Genomic DNA, 25218 nt, shown 5'->3' with positions numbered 1-25218 from the left:
AACCTCATCCCACGAGGAATAACGGGGTTTCCGACAAAGGGCTTTGATGTCGGCAGGGGAGCATCCAGACTAGCGCGCTGAGTGGACAAACAGCTGATCAGCTGTTTGTCGGCTCAGCGCGGCAGCCATGTAAATGTAAATGAAGCCGCGATCATTTAAATCGCGGCTTCATTTGCCTTTGCCTATGTGTCTAATCTACATGCCTCTGCCAACAGAGGCATGTAGTCTAGACACAGCCACAGAGACAAACACCTACAAGATCTTCACCAAGCATTCTTAAAATTATAATACCCACCCAAGGAAGTGAGGAAACTGACTGACGGAGCCAGTCGTGTACCCAGAAGCCTCCTGCTACAAGACAGGCCCAACAAAGAAAATAACAAAGACCTCTGGCCATCACCTACAGTCCCCAGCTAAAACCTCTCCATCACATCATCAGTGATCTACAATCCATCTTGGACAATGATCTCTCACTTTCACAGATCTTGGGAGGCAGGAGAGTCCTTGCCTACAGACAGCGGCCAATCTGAAACAAATTCTCACCAGCAACTATACACCACACCACAGTAATTCTAACTCAGGGACCAATCGCTGCAACAAACCTCGGTGCCAACTCTGCCCACATATCTACAGCAGCGACACCATCACAGGACCTAACCACATCAGCCACATCATCACAGGCTCATTCACTTGTACATCTACCAATGTAATATATGCCATCTTGTTCCAGCAATACCCCTCTGCCATATACATTGGCCAAATTGGACAGTCCTTATGTAAAAGAATAAATGGACACAAATCAGATATCAGGAATGGTATCATACAAAAACCTGTAGGAGAACACTTCAATATTCCTGGACACACAGAAGCAGATTTAAAAGTAGCCATCCTGCAACAAAAAAAACTTTCAAAAACAGACTCCACAAAGAAACTGAAGAGCTACAATTCATTTGCTTATACTCCAACTAATCTGTTAGTCTTTAAGCTGCCATAGGAGTTCTCATTGTGTATGCAGATTCAGACTAACACAGCTACGCCTCTGATATTAAAATTGATTAGCCAAGAATTATACTAAATAGCCCAGCTCAGGCTTATTCAGCCTGAAAATAAAAACTAATACATGAGATTTTCTTTCAAATTTTGTGAAAATACTTGTCTGGAGTGACCTCAGATAGTATGCATTGACCTGGGCTTTTGCAAGTGACACTTCCTATTCACTGCTCTGATACAAAAACTCATTTCTGGGAGACAGTCTTTTTTCTTCTGCTCTCATTGCTTTCAGGTATATGGAGCCATTGAAAAGAAGAAAGAGGCAGCCTATGGCAGGGAGGAAAACAGAACAGAATGGATAGACAGAAGTTCTGCAGGAACTGGCTGGAGTGGGGAAAGTATTTCCAAGAAGCCTCTGATACTCCCCTATTCTCTGACCTCAGAACTCTGGGAACACCCAATTTTCCTCTCTCGCCTCTCCTAGGAAAACTAGGAGATCACCATCCAATTTCAGTTTGGGGCAGTCTTTCTGCCTCTAGTGAAAGTGTGTGCAAAGAAGCAAGCTCATATGTGACACTGATGTGTCTCAGGAGAAAGTGCCTAGAATTTAATCGTTCAATTTTTCTTTAATATAAATATTGCCTCCATTATATATGAAGTCAGGGTCAGAGCTCTTCTTTGCTTTGAGAAAAGTGGGATATCATGAGAGAAAGTTTGGGAAGCAATAATAATATGAATGTATAAAGAAAAAGCAAATGTTACCTTAATTGCTAGAGCAGCTCAATCATTAAAGAAAAATGTAGTAGAGAGTTTTTAAAAATATTTTGAACTTGTCTTACTCTTATATTTGAACTTGTCTTACTCTTCAAAATCTTATGTCTAAGAGGCTTCAGAGCAGCAGCAGAAGCATATATATGCCATACAGTACACAGTGTGAAATATAAATCTTGCTTTTCCAGTGCAGGATGGGATATTGAATTGGCCTAGTGCATAGTCCTTACTGCAGCTTGGTGGCCTGCTAGCTGGGTTTGTTCCTTCCAAGCATGCCCCTCGCAGTACAATCATTTTCATCTTTGGCATTACTTTTGTGAAAGTATTTCTACTATCATGGGCTGTGTCAGTCTTTAGCCTTATGCCTTGTTCATTGTGCATCATAGATGCATTCTGTACTCACATTTATGTCCTTAATCCATGGCAGACTAAACACATGGGCAAAATTTAGCTTTTAGGAAACAAATGTTGTAAAAATTATATCCAGTGTTCCCTGTAGGCTGTGCACTTGTGTGGCCACTTGGGAGAGATTCATATGCTGCCCAGCTGATTAGCAGAGTGCCCACTGTTAGGGTTTTTGTTTCTACTGGTGGTGCAAACATGCACATACTTCAGTGCACATCAAATATTTATTCTGAACATGGATGGAAAAAACATGCTCATGGATGGAAAAGATTAGAGGGAACATTGGTCGTATCCTAAGTATAATCAAGGGTTAGATATCTTAACAGGATGCTAGTTCATATTCTCCAGCATTACATTAGTGTTCTGTTACATCTGAAATACTTTATCTCTGTAGTAAGTCCCAACTCCATTAAATGAGTCAATAACAATAAATTAGAACAGGTTATTTTTATATTCTTTATTCCACCAAAACTGCATTGCAGTCTTCCAGTCGTTTATAGTATTTACATTATTTGCAACTCTTTCCATAAGTGCCAGTACAAATGTAACTGATGATAATCCAGAATAGCTATACAAATGTTCCTGAAAGCAAGGTGCATTTCTGGGCATTATTTTCTTATGCGCAATAATATATATATATATATTAACAAAGCTTCATAATATACAGTATCTTCCATTGAAAGTAGAACTTCCCACTTACAGCTTATTCAGATTTCAGTTACATAGACTTGCATTTCAAGTTAGTGCAAATAATGAAAGTAAGAGCCTGAGCAAAATGGTGTAAATACATTGGAACAAGATAATCAACAGCAAAAACTAATCAACCTCTCTGCATATGATAATATTTAATTTGTATATTATTATTCTTTATATACAACAAATTTAAATAATTGGCTTATTTGAGCTATTGGCAACAAATTTACAAATTAAAATAAAATAATGTTTCCTTCACACAAATATGGAATGTCCAACATATGAAAATAAAATGCATCTAGTAACAAAACAATGCTGCAAATCAAAAAGATAAAAGATATCTTCTCTATTATCTTGAGGAAGATTTCAAGGCACTTTCTTGGCAAATCAGAGTTCTCTCAAAGTAGAAAGGTCTGCAAGAAGAACAAACATGCCATTATGCACCTATCTTCAGAACTGCACAACACTGATGTGATTGGCTTAATATAAATTGGTTTGCAAATTACAATTTTGTGTGAATTGAAGTAACCTCTAGATTTGAAGAAACCTTTAGATTAACTCTGTGATGCTGGTGGGTCTTCCCCTCCTGCTGTGAGCACTAATGAGTTTTGAATCTGCAAATCCTGACTAATGGCGATACACAGTTTAAATGCACGCTATAACTTTCAGGAAAGTTTCTCATGCATACAGTACAAATGCATTTCTATACAGTAGGTGCCATTAAAATCTTTATTATTGCCACTTCCAAGTATAGTATTCCCTATTCTGCAACAGACCACAGTGACTTAAATTAGACAAAACTCTAAAGATTGTAATGGCAGCCACATGAGCATTCTTCATATAAACTATATCCCTAAATGCCTTCCTGTATTGTCATTTTGTGACCAAGCAAGCAGCTCACCTAAACAATATACACACATTGTATCACATCAATAGACTTCTCCATGGTCCTGAAATGAAAGCAGAGGAAACCTTTGTACAACCCTTCCAGGAATGGTTGGGGTAATACACATTTAGAAGGAAAGGTTGGGATTTTCAAAAGAGAGCTTGAACCATAATGTATAAATACCATTCCACCCCTTTTTTCTGGGGCATATAAACTGGGGGGGAAGAAGGGGAGAATAAGTTTATGCTCCTCTGTATTGCAGCTGCTGGTTTTCTTAAAATGATCATGATGGTCACTTACATCATAAAATTGGCCTATTTTTAATATTAGGAAGGGGGAAGTACTTAAATATTTGAGGCTAGGTTAGGGCCCTCTGGGTTCTGCATGAAGAGAACCCAAAGGGCTCTATCGGGTATAATAATAAGGAGGAATCCCTACATAGGAGACAAGAATGATCCTGTCATCTGCTGCAGGAAGCATTGCCTGTGATCTTATGAGAGTCAGCAGGAGGGAGGAAAAATCACACCAATTAAATCCTCAACTAACGGGATAAGGAAGAATCAGTCCTGCCCACTGAGGCTTGGTGAGGGAGCAAGCAAAACACTCTACACTGCATGTTGGGTAGCAGAGGAAGTTAGGACAAACTTATCCTTTATCCTCCAAGAAAAAAGCCTCAGCTGCTATAAGATACTGAGATTGGAAAAGGGGAAGCATAGAGCACCCCTGCAGCAGAATAGAACCTGGAAGAAGAGAGGAAGGCATGGAAGACTCAGACCTCTGATTTTATCTTCCTGTTATACTTTTTTTCCCTCTAACCTTTACTTAATGAGCCCAACTGCTCATTAAAGAGGACATAAGGAGTAGGAAACTGTTCATGTTGCCTCTCCTTCCAACTTCCAAATCAGCTCTTTGGATTCACTTTCTGTCCATTTGGCAAGTCAATTAGGATAGCTGGGTCATAAATCAGGAGCTACTTTGGATCTCCTTACTCTGTTTTCAAGAGTAAAGCAGAAGGTCATAAACTTCTGGAGAACAAGCCTGCACTGAGACTATAGCAAACGTCTTCATCTCTTCTACTTGGAAGAGCATAAGAAGAGAAGAATGAGAACACAGAACAATCAGTTGGATAGTCCTTCAGAGAGCTGGGGTGAGGGGAGTGGTAATAAAAAGATGTAGAGGAGGAAAGAAGAGCTAGAGAAGAGGAAGAAGAGACAGAGAGTGAGAGAGAGATTGAGAAAGAAGGGGTCAATAGACCAGTCAGATATAATGTAAGAGTCAGAAAAGAACAGAAAACAACAACAAAAATAGAATCAAGTAAGGTGGAAGATAAATATTAGAGAGACATACAGTAAGAAAATGAAAATAAAGATACAAAGAAAACAGATTTTAGAAAATATACTTTTTTCTAGTCAAAGCGAGGAGACAATGACTAGAAACACTGGTGTGCTGTCGCAATAGTGCAAAGCATCCTGAGTTAGCAATGATCTGGTTTAAACAAGGACAATAAAAAATACAGGGACAGAAGTAAGAGCTTCTCGTGTCTTCCAACACTAAGATATTGCCATATTTTTCTAAGCTTTTCTCCCTTGAACCCTTATATCTTCCCATCTTCACTTAGGAATGAGCAAAGGTAGCTCTTCTTTCCTTGTTTCCTTTCCATTTGCTTTCTAAATCTTAAGGCTATCACTGCATATTTAAAGGGAGATAGTTTTTTAAATCATTCTACCTTGTGGTAACTGCTTTGCAAGCATTGTTTGGGTATAATAAGAAGTGAACACCAGTAGACGATATTTAAACAAACATATATATCAGAGTTTGATATTTATTGAATATAATGAGTAGTTTTTAACAATCAGCATGAAAATGTGAACATTTTTAACATTCTTCTGAGAATCTAGGTACTCGAGTGACATTATTTCAAAAATCTGTGTTGTTTTCTTCCAATTTGTAACACTGTATTCCATAATTAGCCATAAAGATGGGAATGGATTGGTTCTCAGAAAGATTGCTGTCTAAGAGTTAATAAAACCTTAGGCTGTACCATGTTTTCAGTGTTCCCCCAACATCACCATGTCCATGAATTCAAACCCTCTTTCATGCTGACTCCTGGGGCAAGCTTTGGAGTTTTAAACAGCCCAGGATCTGGTGCAAAGGTGAAGAACATATTTCACTATGCCTCTAAGGGAGGGGTGGGCAAATACCGTCCCATGAGCTGGATCCAATCTGCCAGGATTAGCCCCTGTCATGCCACTACTGCTATATTTACCTGTGCCTCTGCAGGTATGGGCAATTGCAGCTCCTGTTGGCTTCACATTGCCATTCCTGGATGATGGGAACTGGAGTTGCTGGTAAATATAGCAACGATAGTCATCCAGGCAGGGGCAGGAGGTATAATAGGTTTGGGAAGGCAATGTCTTCCCTGCCATCAGCCTGGCTCCACCCATACTCTGCTCCCACAATGCCTATTGTAGACATACCTGGCCATGAGCACTCACCCTTCCCATGCTCTAGTGAAGGTGGGAAGCTATGGCCGCATGCCTTCCACTCTCCCCATGCTCTGGGGTGGCTAGCAGGCTGGGGCCATGCACTGCCTACCCTTCCCATGGTCCAGGACCAGAGCAGCTGGGGCTGTGTGCCATCCCACATGGTGCTATAGGGGCGTGGCTCCTGTGGGGGGTGAGGCTTGGGCAGAAGGGGCAGGGCTGGGGGCAGGGCAGAGGTTTTGCTTCCCCCAGCCTGACCTTCACCCACTACCCATGCCACCAGAGACTAACCCTGGCAAACATATGTCATTTAATAGCCCAGCCCTGTTCTAAGGGATTCTGCCCCCACCTGGGATCCATACAGATGCCAGGGGTGCCAGATGTGGATTTAGGAATCTGACTTCCTCTTTTGTTTTCCATGGAGGGGCAACTGCCATATGAAAGGAAGAATCTGGAGGAAATACTGTGAGTGAGTTTCAGATTCCCCACCCTCCTCAACTTTTTCAGGTTCTCTCTCAGATATTTCCATGTAAGTGGATCATCTCAGCTATAATTATTTTGTGCCAAAAACATCATACGGAACCATGAGGTAATGTAAGAATATTACATCGAAGCATGTATAAGAGATGCAGGACAGGTCTGTATGTTAATTTGCAATAGAGAACATTAATACCAAAGCAGTGGGTTATAAACACTACCACATTTGTTTGTTGTATAGATAACAAGTGAAAGGTATAGAGAAAAAAATTACTATGTCATAGAAAAATAAGGAGCAGGTGAAGAAAAAGGATACTTACACAGCAAACTTTTTATGGTTGTGTACACAAAGGGCTCATTGCCAACCTTGTTAGTAATCTTGCACACCTTTTGTAATCTATAAAGTAAAACCATTCAAAATAATAATGAATCATCAAATTACCATGTTTTTTGAGTGAATAACATTAATATTCTGAGTGGGAACTAGGCTTATGTGAACTGTACAATGACATTTTTTGTTGGAAATACAAGAAATTATTTATGCTGGTTGAAAAATGATAACATTGGCTTATTACAACTTTGTGGTTCATCACACATCTATGATACACCATTGTGTTAAACAATAGGGGACATTGTATGAGAACCAAAAAAGCAATCTATATAACATGAAGGAATCACATGGCTCTGTGGATCCAAATAATTGTATTTAACAAACATATAACACCCAAGGCCATATATAAATTCCTGTTCACAGAAAATATGAGGTCACAAACTAATTAAAAGGATATCACTCAAGTTCTATACACGACAGGAAAGAGGAAGTAGTTATATTACAATTAACACAATTATTTATTCTTTATGAGATCAGACCTGGATTTCTATATTCCTAATTCTACTCAGCATAAGGGTTGGAGACCTTGTATTACTCAATAAAGTTAAGAGTTGGCTGCTCTGATAGTGAGGTTCTGTGAAGTACTAATGGTTGATGATTTCCTAAGTCTGCAAGTATGAGGTTTTGCATGACTAATAGATTTACATGTTGTATATAAACAGTGCTATTCGTTGCCGGTCAGTTTCTCTTTTCCTTTGAGTTGTACTAGTGTAGGGGTGCGTAAATACGAGTCCACAAGCTGGATCTCGTCTGCCAATATTAGGCCCCCTCTACTATATTTACCTGCATCTCCACAGGTACAGGTGATTGCAGATCCTATTGTCCAAGGATCACCATTTCTGGCCAATGGGAGCTGCAGGACATAGTGTCTTGGTCTGCGCTGCTTCCCATAGCTCCCATCGGCCAGGAATGGTGATCCACATTCAATGGGAGCTGCAATCACCTGTACCTGTGGAGGCACAGATAAAAATAGTGGCAGCAGTCTTCCACGGGCTAGCCCTGGTGAACCACCACCATTTTATTGCCCCCACCCCCAAAATGGAACATCTAAAAAGGAAATTGTTCTAGTACACCTAGTACAGGTGTACTAGAACAATTTCCTTTTTAGAGGTTCCATTTTTTTCTTTTAGTACATTATTTATATTTTTTTTCTTAAACAAAGCTCTGACATATTTAGATCTGGCCTTGAGTTCTTATTCAGGTAAAATGCCTGTTGACTCCCATTGGGAATTTTAGCTCAGTAAGGACAGTAGGACTGGGCATGTAGTGTAAGCAATGATTCTCTTCTTACTGGAATTATTTGGAAAAACCTAATGAAAATTGGTAGTTCATTGGCTTTCATTCTTTAAGGTGTGGATATAATTACAGCAAACTCTTCTCAAAATGTGGCACTTTATTGCTACAATGTATCCATCTCCAGAAGCCTGGTCTCCTCTCACTAGTAGCCCTATTCCTATTTAGGAGCAACTCTATTGAAGTTAATGGAATTACATTAGCACGAAAAAGATGAAGGTAATGAACTAATCAGACCCTGTATTTTTCCCATGGTATGACACTGGAATAACAACCAATTGCATAAGTAAAGTTTATGATTATTCCTAGAACGGCAGACATTTAGTGTTGATCTACACTGAAAAGCTACATCAGTCTAGTTATGTTAGTTTGGGATTTGGAAAAAGACACATCTCAACTGATGCAGATATGACAACATAACCCCCAGTGTAAACAACTATGTTCATGGAAGAGGCCTTCCATTAATACAGCTAACTTCATTTGGGCAGGTGGGTCCCGCAACAACAAAACAAATCTGTCCATTGGTGTCGGCTACATCCACATCACAGAAATATGCTGGCATAGTCTTCATAGTACAGACATACCCTCAGGAGTCAAAACAAGCATGTTCATAAATAGGCTAACACTGCTGTTAATGCTAAAAATTGTATAATCTGTTACTTACAAGCTGGTGTTGAACAATCCCTTGTGTTGTGATAGAGTCGATGGAAATGCTTGCTACACTCAGCTGAGAAGGAGACTGGCCCTGTTAGATAACAAACAGCAGTTAACAACCAAAGGAAATGCTTGAACATTTCAAAACCTGCATGATAGCTAGTTCACATTTATTTAAATCCTCCTGCTTCAACTTTCTTGCAGAAAAAACACACAATCTTCAGAAACAGATCTGTTTGCCTAAGACCGGGGTGGCCAATAAAATGATGGTGGTTTTCAAGGGTTAGCCTTTGGTGGGCCACCACCACTATATTTACCTGCGCCTCCACAGGTGCTGGCAATTGCAGTTGCTGTTGGCTGCGGATTGCTGTTCCCAGCCAATAGTAGCTGCAGAAAGCAGCACAAACCAGGACACCACTTCCCGCAGTTCCCAATGTCTGAAAATGGCAATCCGCAGCCAATAGGAGTTGCAATCACCTGTACCTGTGAAGGCAAAGGTAAATATAGCAGTGGCAGTGGCACACAGGATCTGGCCCAAAGGCCCGGTATTTGCCTGCTCCTGCCTAAAACATTACTATTGAAAAAAACCAAGTCTGAGGCAACACAATTGCTACTGTTTTACAGCCTTAAAATAATTATGGTTAATCTGTTAATACAATTTAAACAATTACATTGTAATCTGATTATGATGCCATAAACTATCCGAAAGAGATTTACATATAAATTGTTGTGAAGGTGATGGGAAATTTTAAATTCCAAAGTCAATATATTTTTATCACTAAACTTTCTCCAATTTGCTTTTTTCTGTTTAACACGTTTCCTTTTTAATCACTGTAATGAAGTGCTATCATACATTCTTTCACTGAATATGATCATGGTTAGTGTGTCAGGAACACAGTTCTTTGAAAGTAAAACAGTTTTTTGTCTTGATGTCCCAGAAACAAGTCCAAAGCTAACAGTCAAATTTTGTACCACTACCACAAAGCCCACTTAGCTCAACATACAGTACATGGACTCAGAAGGAATAAATATGACATAATTCATTGGCTGCTGTAACTTATCTCTAAAGAAGCAGTATTTTAAACAAATAAAGTTTCTAAGCCCAGCAAAGCTAAAATAATTAGACTACAGCTTCAGATGGTTCTAGCTGGTATGTAAGACTTTGATTTTATTAAGGATTTGTTTTATTAAACTTTTTTAATAAGATGGGGCCCAATCCTGCGAAATGCCTCTGGCAAAGATCTATGCATCCTCAGCTACTCATTATGTTTCAGAGTTAGGCATAAAGAAAGGTAATTGCTTTGCCTTTGCTATTTTGGATTCATGACATGTTCCTAGCTGTGCTTCCTACTCTGCGCATATGATCAGTGTCTTCTATTTGCATGGCAGAAATATGCAGAAACTGAGGAGGACTTAAGTACCTAAAAAGATGTCACAAGGAGAAGGGAGAGAAAATATTCTCCTTAACTTCTGATGATAGGACAAGAAACAATGGGCTTAAATTGCAGCAAAGGAGGTTTAGATTGGACCTTAAGAAAAAACTGTCAGGGTGGTTAAGCACAGGAATAAATTGTGTAGGAAGGTTGTGGAATTGCCATCATTGAAGATATTTAAGTACAGGTTAGACAAACATCTGTCAGGGATGATCTAGATGGTGCTTGGTCTTGCTGTGAAGACAGGTGATTGGACTTAATGATTTCTTGAGGTCCCTTCCAGTTCTAGTATTCTATGATTCTATTACTTCAGAATGTGTAAGAGTTAGAGGAAGAGAGTCAAAACAGCCCAAAAGGAGAGAGAAGCTAATAGGTCAGGAAGCCAGATGAAGATGATAGGAGTACCTGGAAAAATTATTATTTTTCTCCACATGTGAGATGAAATAAAAGGGAAAAAAATCTTTAACACTGATTGTTATATTAAAGGGAACACCTGGGGTTTTAAATGGAACCCTTATTTTGTTTAACAGGGAGAAGATAAGTGATTTATTTAGGCTCACAGCAGGAGAGAGGAGGTAGAAGAGATGCACTTTCTTACCCACTCCCTGAGACATACATTGACCTCCAGGCAGATGCTTTCAGAGAAATAGACAGTGAAACCTACATCTGTTCAACTTCTGCTGTATGGGACTCCAGTGTAGATCAAATTAGCTGATATACAGATGTGAACAATAAAATAGACACTATGAACCCCGACATCACCCAGAATGAACTTTTGCTATAATCTAACCTTTTTTAAAAAAAGATCTCAATTTTCCAGTTTTGCTACACACCAAATAAAAATGCAAGGCATGAGGCCATTGAGTGCAAAATGAACATAATCTGCTGAGAGCAGACAATGGATGTGCTGGGAAGCCAGCTAGAGAGCCAAGAAAATAAAACAAGTACACTTCATTACACAATGACTTCCAGAAGCTTTTGAACACAGTCAATAAGAATAATCTATCCTATAAAAAAAAAATGGGTATATGAGATACAACGAATAGTACTTAAGTTTGTAGGGTAAGGTACTGTATTAGTTTATGATGGGTATTTCACAGACCGGCTGGTTAGAATACATCAGGTGGAAAAAATTAAATATCTATACAGATTTTAAAAAACTCTACTTATAAGGCATCATGGTACCTGAATGCTACTTCCTACACCCCAATATCAGACCTACAGCCCTGGTGAAACACTAGGGCTATGTCTACACTACCCTCTCTTGCACAAGAAAATATGCAAATGAGGCAAAGCGGTGAATATTGCCTTGCCTCATTTGCATACTTAATAAGCCACCATTTTTTGCACAAGGGGCTTTAGTGCAAAAAGGAGTCATCTACACCGTTTTTTTGTGTTCAAAACCCTCTCTTGCGCAAGAGCCGTTCTGCCATTCTTTTTCAGGAAGAACGGCTCTTGAGCAAGAGGGAGGTTTTGCACAAAAGGGAGCCGGGTAGATGGTTCCTTTTTGAGCAAAAGCCCCTTGTGCAAAATGGTGGCTCATTAAGTATGCAAATGAAGTGCAGTGATATTCACCGCTTTGCCTCATTTGCATATTTTCTTGTGCAAGAGAGGGCAGTGTAGGCATAGCTTAGAAGCTGTTCATACTCAAGCATCCCGTTGCTGTGAAGGCATTACTGTAGCTGGCAATGCTGACCATTATGAAGGTGTGAAGCTGGAGGTGAATGTCATTTTTTTTATGTGAGCAAGTAACTAGTATCATCCAAGAATATATAATTTCAAGTGAGCATACACATCTGTAAGAGATGAAAGAAAGAGCACAAATGTTTTTCAATTAAAGAAGTTCTGTATTCCTACAGATAAGTTATATATATAGCTTTTCTTTGCCATCCATAAATGTGTTAATTTTATTTCCATTGTACAGTACAGTGTGCCAGTTTAGTTTGTCAGATTGAATAGCTTTATGACTCACAATATTATTCATTCTTATCAATCAGCATTTCTACTGAGCATAATCTCTTGACATATTTGATGTGTAAAATAATTGTTCTTAATTTGGAAGCATATGGATTTTGAAAAAAAATGTTCATTTCTCCCCGTCCTCCTCACCGTCCCCCTCCATCCTGACGCTTTCATAAATTCAGTATGACCTAAAACTAGCAATGAATACTTTCTTGTTACTTTCATCTCGTTACTCCTAAGTAAGGAAAAAATTAGTGATGGTGAGATTGACTAAAGTTATGGAATGGTATTTCAAGAAGGATCCCAATCCCTAGAGACCTTTAATATATACATGGAGGGTATTACAAAATATTGGAAAATGTGCCACGGGGAATTATCCTGGATTCACAAGAGGATAGTTTATGTGACCTACAAACTGATTCTGCTTTCTCTATTCATGCAAGGAAGTCTTACTGATTTCAGTGGGCCCACTCATATGAAAAAGGAGTCTTATGAGTGTTTTTAGTTGTTGTTTTAAAATAAATTAAAAAGGTGTGTTAGGAACTGCTACACAGAAAAGCATAGTTGAAAACTTGTTGGTAGTGTGTTTGGTTGTTTGTTCTGTTTAATTTGTACTTGACAGTGGTAAGGTTTGCAATCACTCTGAGTTCCTTCGAGAGTGAATTCTAAAATTATGAACCAGGCACTAGAATAGAATGGGCAAAAACTGGCCCACAGACTGGATTAGGTCCACCAGGATTAGCTTCTGATGGGAAGCCACTGCATCTCTAAAGGTATGGTAGATTGCAGCTCCTGTTAACTGCAGATCACTGTTTCCAGTCTGTGCCACTTCCCGCAGCTCCCATTGGCTCGGAACAGCGATCCATGGCCAATGGGAGCTGCAATAGTTGGTACATGGAGAGGTGCAGATAAATGTCATTGGCAGCTCACCAGGGGCTAAGCCTGGTGAACTGCCACCATTTTATTGCCTACCCCCACAATAGAAAATCCTTCTTTCTTCACACACATGCTTCAGTCAAAGTAGACAATGTTAGCACTCCTGAGAAGAATCAAAAGTGAAGGAAACTTTACAGGATGACACAATTCATGTGTTATCTAACCCCCATCATTTAGAGCCTTAAAAATGGACCAAGACCTTATATTTTGCCTATTCTATAAGGAACTAGTGAAGTACAGGATTATGTGCTAGCTACAATCTGTATTTCTGAGATGTGCTACTACATTCCACACCTCTTACAATTTTATCAAACCTCATGTTTTCCAGTTCAGGTAGACTATCTTGCAGTAAACCAGTTAGGAAGTAACAATGGAGTGAATAATCAAGGCTATGTCATTATTGGTTTCTAAGACCTCAGGTGGTAGAGCATTCTGTGCAGATACAACTTTGCAAAATGCCATCAAGTACTCCAGCATGACTCTTAAACTAAGCTTAGCTTGAAGATTTGTGACCTTTTGTCCTTGGGTAAAGGAAATAGCACCAATCTAGCAAGCTTTGTGAAACATTGCCTTTTGCCTCCAAGTATCTCTTTGGTTTTGAATATATTTTTACTGGATTTTTCAGTTTTGATTTTTAAAGAAATCTCACCGTAATCAGAAAAAAGTCAGGGGTGAATTTACAAAAGTATATGAAAAAAAACTTTAAAAACTACTAATAGTCCTGCAGCACTTTAGGGCAGCGGTTCCCAACTACCAGTTTGCAGACTAGCAGTGGGCCCTGAACCCTTATCTGCTGGGCTGTGGCACGCTGCCAGGCCATGCCCGAGTTGCTAATGAGCCCCGCCTGCTGGGGTTCCCCATGCAGCAGCAGTGAGTGGCCCGGTGGGCTCCCGGGTGTGCTGGGGCTGGAGCCGCAGTGAGACTGTCCCTACTGGGGCAGCCTCTCCATGGCCCTGGATCCAGTTCCAAATGTCCATTTCACAGCCTGGTGGTGGGGCATCTGCAGTGTTCAGCCACGGCCAAGCGCCACATGGAGCCCAGCTGCTGCGGTGCTCAGCAAGGGCCCAGCTGCCACAGCAGCCAGACTCCACACAGCACTTGGCTCCAGCTGAGTGCCGTGGCAGCCGGGCTCTATGCAGTGATTGGCCCTGGCTGAGCACTGCATCTACGCTCAGCAGAAGCCCAGCTGCCATGGCACTCAGCTAGGGCCCAGCACACTGCAGGCTCCGCGTAGCCCTCCCGCCACACAGGGAAGTGCACTGTGCTCAGCTGGCAGCTGGAATGCAGTGGCAGGGCTAGGGGAGGGGGAAGGAGGGAGGGCAGTCACAGGGGCTCTAGGGACAGAGCTATGCTGGGGGGATCTTAGAGCCACCCACCCTCAGAGGAAGGTGACAATGAGGGGCACTCTGACATCCATCCAGGATGTGGAGATGGCGGGGGGGGGGCTCTGGAGGTTGTGCTATTAGTGAGGGGGCTGCGATGCAGGGCTGCCACTGGGCTAGGAGGGCAGGGCTTCTATTGGGGACTGGCACAGGAGACCTGGCAGGATTGGGTGTAGTGGAGCTCTGAAAACAGGGGCTGGCACTGAAGTGTTTGGAGCAGGGAGCTGGCACTTGGGAACTCTGAAGGCGAGTGGCTGGCACTGAGGAGGGCTGGATGCATGGGACTCTGTGGTCAGTGGCTGGTGCTGGAGGAGTAGTGGGGGGGTGAGCCGCTCTAGGGATTAGGGCTGGCACTGGGGGCTGGAGCTTTTTATACCACAGACTGGCAAACCCATTCACAAACATTTGACAGACCGGCAACATTTTATTTGCATATCTGAATATTTGTTTACATAAAGAATATACAAAGAAAATGTTACTGAACCACCAAAAGTTTGTGAATGGGTTTGCCGGTCCCCTGAAAAAAAGAAGGTTGGGAATTACTGCCTTAGGGTACATCTACATAGTGGTGCTATTTCAGGGTAACATCCTTTATCCCGAAATAGCATTCTGTACATCTTAATAGTATGTCCGTTATTTCAAAATAATGGGCTTTTTATTCCAGCTTCCTGTAAAACTAATTACACAAGGATTAACGAAGATGCCGGAATAGTGATTTATTTCAAAATTAGCACTGTGTAGACAGCACCAAATTTCAAAATAAACTACTTTGAAATATGCTATGCAATATGTGTAGCTCAAATTGAGTAGCTTATTTCAAGGTATGTGCTATTGCGTAGATGTACCCTTACAGATGGATGAAATATGTAGATGCTATCATGAGTTTTTATGGGCACAACCCACTTCTTCAGATGAAAGAGTTAAAAGGAAAGATTGAATGGCTAAGGAAGATTCTGCTGAATTTTCTTCTAGTCCATTGGTAGAAGAATTTCACAATCAGATGTTTTAACAGATGTAAATGGATTTCCACTGAAAAATGGTAGACTTTGGCACAGAGAAACAGGATAAAATAAAACTAAATTGTTTTATTAAACTAATCACTGGTTAAGGAGGCTTGGAATGACTCAAAAATACTAGAGTTAAAGAGAAGAAGCGAGCAAAAGAGAAGGGGCTTTGTGCTTCTTAGAGTTAGAGCTTTATTTATAAACTAGAAGATTTACCTGGTGTTGTTCGAGTCCTTAACTCAATTAATTTTGTGTTTTTCTTCATTTAAATTATTGCTCTGGGGTGGGGCTAGGGATGAGGACAGCACAGCCCTCTCTCACCACAGCAGCAAGAGGTAAGAAGCTCCTCTCCATGGCTGCTGCAGCTTGTTACGTTATTGGGTTTTATAATGAGTAGACTGAACACGTCTGTACCCATGGGGGGGGGGGGTGTTTGTCCCAAATTCTGTACAAAGTGGGCCATGTGAGGTGTCAAATGAACGCTTATGTCCCATTGATTCTATATATGCTATTCATGTACTTGTGTGATGTTTGTATGTGGATTTATGAATATGGACTCTGTTTTGGTACTGTGAATATTCTCTGTCTGAGACAGAGAAATGGCCTGGACTGCCTGTTGTAAGGAAGGAATGTCCAATTAATGACTCTGCTAACTAGCATGGCATCAGGAACAATCACCCTCAAAGAGCCCAATACAAACCTGAAGAATGCATCTGGAAACCTGCAACCAGCCGTAATGGAGGGCATAATGGAGGTGGGCATGTGGAACAGAGACAGATCACTCCAGCTTGGGAGGTACCAGGAATGGATATAAAACGCCATGAGGCAGTCTCCGTCTTGTCTTCAATCTTGCTACTGATCCCAGATGCAGCCTTACTAGGGACAGAGAGCTGGGAAGGATTGCTGACCCATCCCGAGATAGGATGTACACCAGAAACTTCTAAACTAGCCATTTGTTACATCTCTGCTAAGAGCCAGCATCAAGAACTTGGTGACTGATGTATGTAATGTATTCTTCTTAATCTTATTCTCAACTTTTTCTTTCTTTTATTAATAAACCTTTAGATTCTAAAGGATTGGCTCAGCGTGATCTAAAGCGTAAATTGACCAGGGACTGTGGCTGGTTCTTTCAGACTGGGAGGATCTGTTTGGAGTAGGTGAGATCGGGTTTTATAACCTTTCACCTGTGTGTAAGGTCCTGGGCTGATTGTGGCACAGGGAGAGCTGGGGTGTCCAAAGGCTTTTGCTCATGAAGCTTCCTGCTGGCTGGATTGGCAGCTGAAAAGCTCTATGTGACTGGTTTGTGACCTATTTTGGGAAAGGTCTCCAGTTGAGGGCTGTAAGTAGCCCTGGTTTTGAGCAATTCGCCCTGAGCCCTCAGGGGTGCCAGACCCAGCCTGGTCCATCATACAGCTCTAGTTGGCACAGGTGAGGGAGAGGTGAATGTCACCCAGCTGGGGCAGATCCAGGTTGGTTTGCCCTCTTCAGTCCCCATTTAGAGTTAGAAATGCAGCAAACTCTGCACTTTTCCCTTGCTGCCTGACAAAAGATCAGCCAGTAGTGTTCCTTATGATTTTTATTTGGCCACTTTTTCGAAAAGACCCTGTAGTCTAGACATAGCCATGGAGAACAAATTTCCTTAATCTCTTTTGAAATTTCCAGCCAAAATTTAATTTCACAAACATTATATTCAGAACAAAACATTAATTATATTAACTATACAACTAATTTTTCATGCCTGTTTAGGATATACTCATATAACATGAATTAAAGCAAACAGTTGTCCTTACCTGTAAAATGTTTTATGAACTTGTCTTTTAAATTGGAATCTCTTGGAAATATTTCTGAAGAAAAAAATATACAAATATTACTTTTATTACAATAAACTGAGAATAATATGCAAGTAAATATGCCATGCATGCATTCAAGAACCTCCCACATTAGTAAGCATTCCCAGTTTAATAGATATGGTAGTCTATATTCAATATTTTTTCCACATAATTTATAAGTTGATAGTTTAATGCCAGAAGGAACCATTACAATCTTCTAGAACAATATGCATAACAGTCCATAGAATTTCAACCAGTAATTCCTGCATTTATAAAATCGATAACTTTTGGTTGAGCCAGACCATATATTTTAGAAACACAACAATCTAAATATAGGAATGGCGAGCTAAACCATAAGTATTCAAGTACCCCAATTATTGAGGACGCATAAAAAAGCTAGATAAATGCAAGACAAATAGAATATGTTATATACCTAAAACTTGTAGCTTCAGAGGAAGGGGAAAACACTCTATAATTCACCTAGGCCATGAATAAATTCCCATTAAATTAAAAGGAACTTTCCCACTGATGTCAGTGGAAATTAGAAGGGTGATTTTGTGGATAAAGTACCAGATGGGAGTTTCAGGAGAGCTAGGCTGTTTCCTCAGTTGTACCCCACAGAGGGTATGTCTACACCACAGCGTTAATTCGAGTTAACTTGATTCAAAATAGTTAATTTGAATAAAGCTAACTCAAAATAACGCATCTATACTCAAAAACTATTTCGAAATACCATTTTGCTATTTCGAAATAGCGCGTCGACACTGAGTGGACCCTGAACTGAAGTTAAGGCTGGCTAGAACCAGTGCTGGCAGAGCATCAGGTTACGAGTTAGCCTCAGGCAGCAGCCCCACACACTATCTAAGCTCCATGCTTAAAGGGACCCTATCCCCACCCCAGACAGACATTTCTCAGGGTTCCCCGCTTGCTTGTCTACCTTGATGAGGGACAGCAAAGCAATCCTGTCTTGGAGTACCCTGAGTGCCCGCACTCGGGACACCACAGCACTCAGCCACATGGAGCCAGAGCTGCCCCTGGTCATGCCAGTGCATCTCATGGGGTTGTTGCCATCAGCCCAGCTGCACTTGCTGCAGGCTGCCATCCGCAGGGATCCATCGGGGGGCTTTCAGGATCCAGGAGGCCCTACGGGAAAGCGTCCACCCCGAGGAGCCCAAGGAGCCACCACGGTCCTCCCCACTGAGGGCTTGTGCCGCATTCCTCCCTCACATCCTTCCACTTACCCCTCGTTAGCCCCCCTTCCTGATGAAAAACAAAAGACACATATGTTCAAAAAAAGAAACTGTGTTTATTGAACAAAACTGGTGGTGGGGAGAATGAATCTCTGGGAAGACCGAGAAAAGGAGGTGAGAGAGGGGAAGAGAAAGGGTGGGAGAGGGGAGGGGGAAACCTGGGAGGAGGGAGCTGGAAGGGGGAAGCAAGGGTAAGAAGGGGGAGGGGAAACTCAGGGCCCAGGGTTGGGGGCGTCTCGCGGAACCAACTTGATTTTCATGAAAACCTGCTTCTAGGTTTGCATCTGGACTTTGGTGGCCAGGCTGGCAGGCATCCACCTGTAGATGGCTGCATTCCTCCGTCTAGTGTGGACATCATGGACATTGGGGGCATCCCCCCCAACCTGAATAAGGTCTATGATCTCCACCCTGGACCGGGAAGGCGCCTGCCTTCTCCAGCCCCTGTCTAGCTCCCGGGAGTGGGCAGACTGCTCCTGGGGAGCGGTGGAGGGCTAGCTGCCAGTGGCTTGCTGGCTAATGAGCTGGGGACACTGGGTCAGGGGCTCTGGTGGCCACTTCTGGCTCTGGGCTGGCAGGCTTGGAGCTGGCACAGGCACTGTGGCCACGGTCTACCCCTTTAATGGCTCCGGGGCTGGGGGAGAGGAGAGTAAGTTTTCCTGGTTGTGCCCAGAGTGGCCACCAGGGCTCCCTGGGAAGGGCTGGAGGCCCTCTATTTCGAATTAAGTGTCTACACAGCATTTAATTCAAAATAGCTATTTTGAATTTGTCGTTACTCCTTGTAGAATGAGGTTTACCAAATTCGAATTAAGCGCTCCACTATTTCGAATTAATTTCAAAACAGCGGTTTGCATGTATAGATGCTATTAAAGTTAATTTAAAATAACAGCTGTTATTATGAATTAACTTTGCAGTATAGACATACCCTCTAAAGTGTAGACATGCCCAGATTATTTCAAATTAACTTTGCAGATTGACATTCCCTCTGTGTCCCACCTCTTTGTCTTGTCTAGATGCACTGTGAGCTCCGCAAATCAGGAATTGTTTTCTATTCTTTTTTAACTGTCCTTAGCATAATGGAGCCCTAGGCCTTGGTTGGGCTTTTCCAGGCTACTTTAATATAAATAATAAATATCAATAACTGGACTAAGATTCACACATTAGAGTCAAATTCCCAGCTCTACTACAGACTTCCTGTGTGATGTGGACAACTTATTATCTAGTGCCTCAGTTTCTCCATCTATAAAAATGAACAAAAATACTTTTCTTTTGTGAGAACAATTTTTTTAATGTGTTTGGTACCCAGAGGCTTACTATAGCAATGAGCCATATTAGCAACCAAATGAAGTTATTTTCCTCATACTTAAAAAAAGCCAAAGGAAAAAAAAATCAGCCTTCTATATTCAAGGAAAATTATATAAAGTGGCTAAATCCTCAGAAATATATAATGAACAGAGGCTTAGAATGGAAATGCTTTTGCCACTTCAACTATATTCAGCGTGTAGCTGATTTTTTTTAATTGGAGTTAAATTAATCGTATAATAACTTTCAGTATTTTAAAATATGTATATTGGACACAAGATTTTTTAAGATTTCCTTATGTATTATACTGAACTCCATTATTCTCTTCCTACAACAAAACAAGAGACTTCATGTTCACATTCTGCATTCCAAGTTCTGGATTATAGACCATTATATTGTGCAAGCCTCTAGTGATCATTGCATACAGTGTTTACTTTTGCAAATATTGTGCAAGTGGACTTAAATAAATTATTATTCAATCAGAAAGCAAGGGATATTTCACTCTATTATATGACCAAAAATTTTCATATACAGCTGTTTAGTTTCATCCTATTTCCTTTTTTCACAGGCAAAATGCCTGTGAAGGTGGTTTTGATTTTGTGGTTCTATTGAAGCCAAATTAATTCCATTACTAAGGAATAGTTTGGAATTATTGTGTTTTAGTGTATTAGTTGTATTTTTTATATTAGGCTAGTTTAGAGGCCCTCAGACTGCATAACTGAGAGCAGTAATGAAAATTTGTCAGAAGCTCAATGGATATGCCAATCTTGCCTATAAAGGAACATACTTTTTATGGCTTTTACACAAATTTCCAGAGTAATCACTTCTATTTTTGAATCCCTCTGTTGAAATACTTAGCATTTTCTTTGTTTACTCCTCTCTGAATGATAATCTTATGAAAATATAACTTTAAGAGTATCTACCCTAAAAAGAACCAAATATTTACAAGTCAGGTCTCTGGACTTATTTCCACATATATGGACTTTAATTTTTCACAACTATGAAATCTGAGGAACATTTTTCTTTAAAAGATTATTTCAATTCATAGTACTGTTTATTATATTACATTTGTTGATGTTATTATTTAACTAAAAAAGGCAATGTAAAAAAAGAATTTGCAGAAATCTTATGCTTAATTTGGATTGTGCTTGTTTGTGGTTTAGGAATAAAACTTGTAAATGGGCAAGAAAATATCCTGATTTGAAACATACTAGGACATGCTCAATAGAAAAATTCTGTAGCTCTCTCTGTCACAACAGAAATTCTGCCTTCATTTGGATGGGGCTTTTCTTCACCAAAAGCATCCCATAATGTTTAGAGAGCTCACAGATTAAGATAATATTAGAATCCCAAAATGAAACAAAATTAGTGTGAGACTGTGCAGATTTTGCTACACCAAGTTTAAAAAAAGTATGTAAATAGAAAGTGTTTCAATGCTAAAACTAATAACAATATATTTCCAATGTTAGCTAATTAATCATATCATTGACAGTGACAATTTAGAGGAATATTTCCTCAGCCACAATTTTGGAAATCCTGCAGAGTCTCTGGCTACGTCTAGACTGCAAGCCTCTTTCAAAAGAGGCTTTTTTGAAAGATACTTTCGAAAAATCTTCTTTAGAAAAAGAGCAACTAGACTACAATCAGTACTTTCAAAAAAGCAAGCTGCTTTTTCGAACGAGAGTACCCAGGCAGTCTGGATGCTCTCTTTCGAAAAAGCACAGTTTGCATTACATAGCGCTTTTTTTCGAAAGAGGACTTTCAAAAAAAGGCGTTATTCCTCGTGAAATGAGGATTACTGCCATTGAAAGAAAAGCTGCATTCTTTTGATTTAATTTTGAAAGAATGCGGCTGTAGTCTAGATGCAGGTGCATTTTAAAAAAATTAAAAAGGCTACTTTTTTCGAAAAAACCCTGCAGTCTAGATACAGCCTCTGGTGGTGACCAAAGGGAAATACGTTGTACAATTCTTGCTGGACTCTATGCAGACCTGTATGCCAAAACCCAGTTCTAATATCATATTCTGACCTGTAAAGTTCTGGCTGGTATCATATATTATGGAAACAGTCATCTCAGTTCCTGACTCAGTGGCTGTGGAGGTATGAAGGTATAGTTTGCCTAACAAATTAATGTACAATTTATTCAGGCAGTATTGATATGCTGTATCTCTAGGACAGACCTTTATGTAAGCATTTGCATTTCTTGCAGGCTGTTGGTAGGACTGTATTTTGAGTTTGTTACTGTGAAATTATAGTTATATGCCAGGTGAATTGTACAGATTGAACCAGAGCCAGCCCAAGCTACGGGGCTGCCTAACCAGGCGGGAGCAGGGCCGCGCATGTGCCGGGAGCCTGGGGCACCCGAATGGTTCGTGCTGGCTCTGGGCTGAACCTCCCTTGTCTGACACTCTCGGGACCTGACTGGTGCTGAACCATGTGAGTTCTATATTGCCTAGCAGCATTATCAACACTTCCACTGCTAAAGCAGGCTCTTAGAAGACAGTGGGGATAAATTAGAGCTAAATTGGAGCACAGAACAATGAAAACCAGGACTGGTGGATGTAAACAAATGTTATATGACTGCAGGAAACATGGCCACATCCATGATAAGTGGACATCGAGCTAACTAAAATCATGCGAGACCATGGATGTTGCCAGACAGAGTGCCAGACTAGAGAGGTTCTACCTTTACTTTCATTGTACAGTATTCACGATACTTAAAGATAGTGCATGGGTCTGGGCAATCATGTTGCCCAGAATCCTACTTGTAAATAGGCTAAAATCCTCTTTCTGGAGCAAAGATAACTCCAGGCGTGGAGCTCTCTGAACCAATCCAAAACAGCAAATGCTAAATGAGGAAATATTTTTCTCAATTGTCTAGTTCAATACTTGTAAATCAGTCTATCTATATTGCCTCCCAGATTTATTTCAGATTGTGTTCTTTTTTGGGGGTTCTCTTTTTTTCCTCCAGATACTTACAATCTAAAATCTTGTTGAAATTAATAAATTCATAATTAACTTGGTTGGTTTCCTACCCTCCCCCCACACCTGGTACCAACATCACTGATTTCATCAACCTCTGTGAAATATCCATTTTTGTTTCAGAGGAAGCACTGTATATATCTTGTGTTAAGAAACATGTCTGACTCTCATTAACTGAAGATACTTACTGTAAGGGTTTCGTATGTGTATTATGTTTTATGAGTGATTAATGGGAAATAATTAAATGCTCAGCAGGGATAATTTTACACCCAAAGAAGTTCTCCTTCCCATTAGTAGTACAAGTCTCTCTGAAATTCAAAAGTGACAATGCACTGGGTTGTAGTGTGATGAAGATTAAAGGAAGATAACTAATGTTTTTCCACTTTCTAAAGATGGTCTATTATTCATGACACCACAAGTGAAAATGCATTGGCTGTTTTCATAATGACTCAAAATAAAGCAATAATAAAACAAAACAAAAACAGCCCACTAGAATATCATGAACTTATATACCACTGCCCTCTACTGAATGGAATATGCTAGACATGCTCATGTGCATCATTCCTCTCTCCTGTCTGAGCTGAGCTGCTAATTAAATTCACCAAGTAAAGGCCCCTCCTATAACTCTCCAAACAAAAGTCTGTTTGGGGGGGATGCAAGTGCAGTGCCTAATTCACAATGAAGGATTTAACTAATTTATTTGCCTTTTCTACTTATGAAATATCTTTGAAAACAACATAAGCCCATTAGAAGTATTTGCTGATAATAGGGGAAGTTTCTGTAAGGTAATGATTATCTCCCCTAATGTCATTACCTCACAGAAACTTACCTTTCCCCCTCACCCACACACTGTTCTAAAATTTAATTTGCCAATTTCACATGCGTTCATTTTTTTTTTAATTGTATCACTTTGGTATATATGATTGTACCGACTTTCTTCCACATATTGATCTGAGGAAGTGGGTCTGGCCCATGAAAGCTCATCACCTAATAAACCATCTTGTTAGTCTTTAAAGTGCTACATAGTTCTGTCTTTTGTTTCAGCTACACTTAACGTGGTTCCCCATATTCTACTATACTAGTTCCCCCATAGCGCAGATCAAAGTTCTAAAGAGTTTTCATTTCTGGAGTTTACTTTTTCTTCTTCTATTGGAAGTAGGTGTGGGAAAGTTGGGTTTGCCCTCCTGTCCAAGAGGCAGGGATTTCAGTCCCTTTAATTTGCTTTCATTAGGAGGCCCCTATCCCTCATTGGTATTATCAAATCAGTTCCCTTTAAGAGCATGTTTAAGGTCTACTGCCTTCCAATGGAGCTGGTTCTCCCTATTTCTGTGCCTCCCCAAGCTCAGACTTCTGATGATTGGCTCCCCTCTCGCATGCAAGCAAGGAACACACTAGGCCTGCTGACATTCATAGAGAAATTAGTCCCTTGGCAATGGCTTTCACACTAAGTAAAGTAGAAGATAACAGACAAGGAAAATACAAACTTACTTTACCTGCACATCTCTTTTCCATTGTCTATTTCTGCTACCTGTGAGCATAATTTATAACTCTGCCTCCTGACTTAGGGTACGTCTAGACTACAGGGTTTTGTCGACAGAAGTTTTGTCGACAGATACTGTCGACAAAGCTTCTGTCGACAAAGAGCGTCTAGACTACATTCAGTTCTGTCGACAAAGCAAGCTGCTTTGTCGACAAAATCCTGTAGTTTAGACACAACCCTACAGGCAATAACACCTTCTGTCGACAGAACTCTGTCGACAGAAGGCGTTATGCCTTGTAAAATGAGGTTTACCAGCGTCGACAAAACTGCTGAGTTCTGTCGACGTTATGTCGACAGAACTCAGCAGTAGTGTAGACGCAGGTATAGTTTTGTCAACAAAAGTCCACTTTTGTCAACAAAACTCTGTAGTCTAGACACACCCTTAGTGCCCCTGCAGCAAAGCTGTAATCATGTCTTTGTGACACTGTAGCCACTGGCGCTGTCCAAATTTCAGCATTTATAATTTCCCACAGGAATCAACCAAAACAATAACATAGGATGTTTGTATGATAACATTTTCTTCAACTAAAAATGCTATTGATTATTAGCAATAGTCACAT

General features: G+C 40.5%; 1 long non-coding RNA gene across 1 annotated transcript in view; it reads right to left on the bottom strand.

Moving 5' to 3' along the window:
* Positions 1–2631: 2631 nt before the first annotated feature.
* LOC102463279 (ALK and LTK ligand 1) overlaps positions 2632–25218 on the bottom strand; it is a 52183-nt gene continuing 29596 nt past the window's right edge. Inside the window, exons 2-5 of the long non-coding RNA XR_012901462.2 lie at positions 17551–17604; positions 9054–9134; positions 7026–7102; positions 2632–3272 (exon numbers count right to left, since the gene is read on the bottom strand). This is a non-coding gene — a long non-coding RNA (ALK and LTK ligand 1). The remainder of the gene's footprint in view (positions 3273–7025; positions 7103–9053; positions 9135–17550; positions 17605–25218) is intronic.

The sequence above is a fragment of the Pelodiscus sinensis genome, chromosome 2, assembly GCF_052426305.1.
Source record: "Pelodiscus sinensis isolate ZL-2025 chromosome 2, ASM5242630v1, whole genome shotgun sequence".
Taxonomy (NCBI): Eukaryota; Metazoa; Chordata; order Testudines; family Trionychidae; genus Pelodiscus; species Pelodiscus sinensis.
Note: the sequence above shows the minus strand (reverse complement) of the source record. Positions and strands in the feature narration are given on the sequence as shown.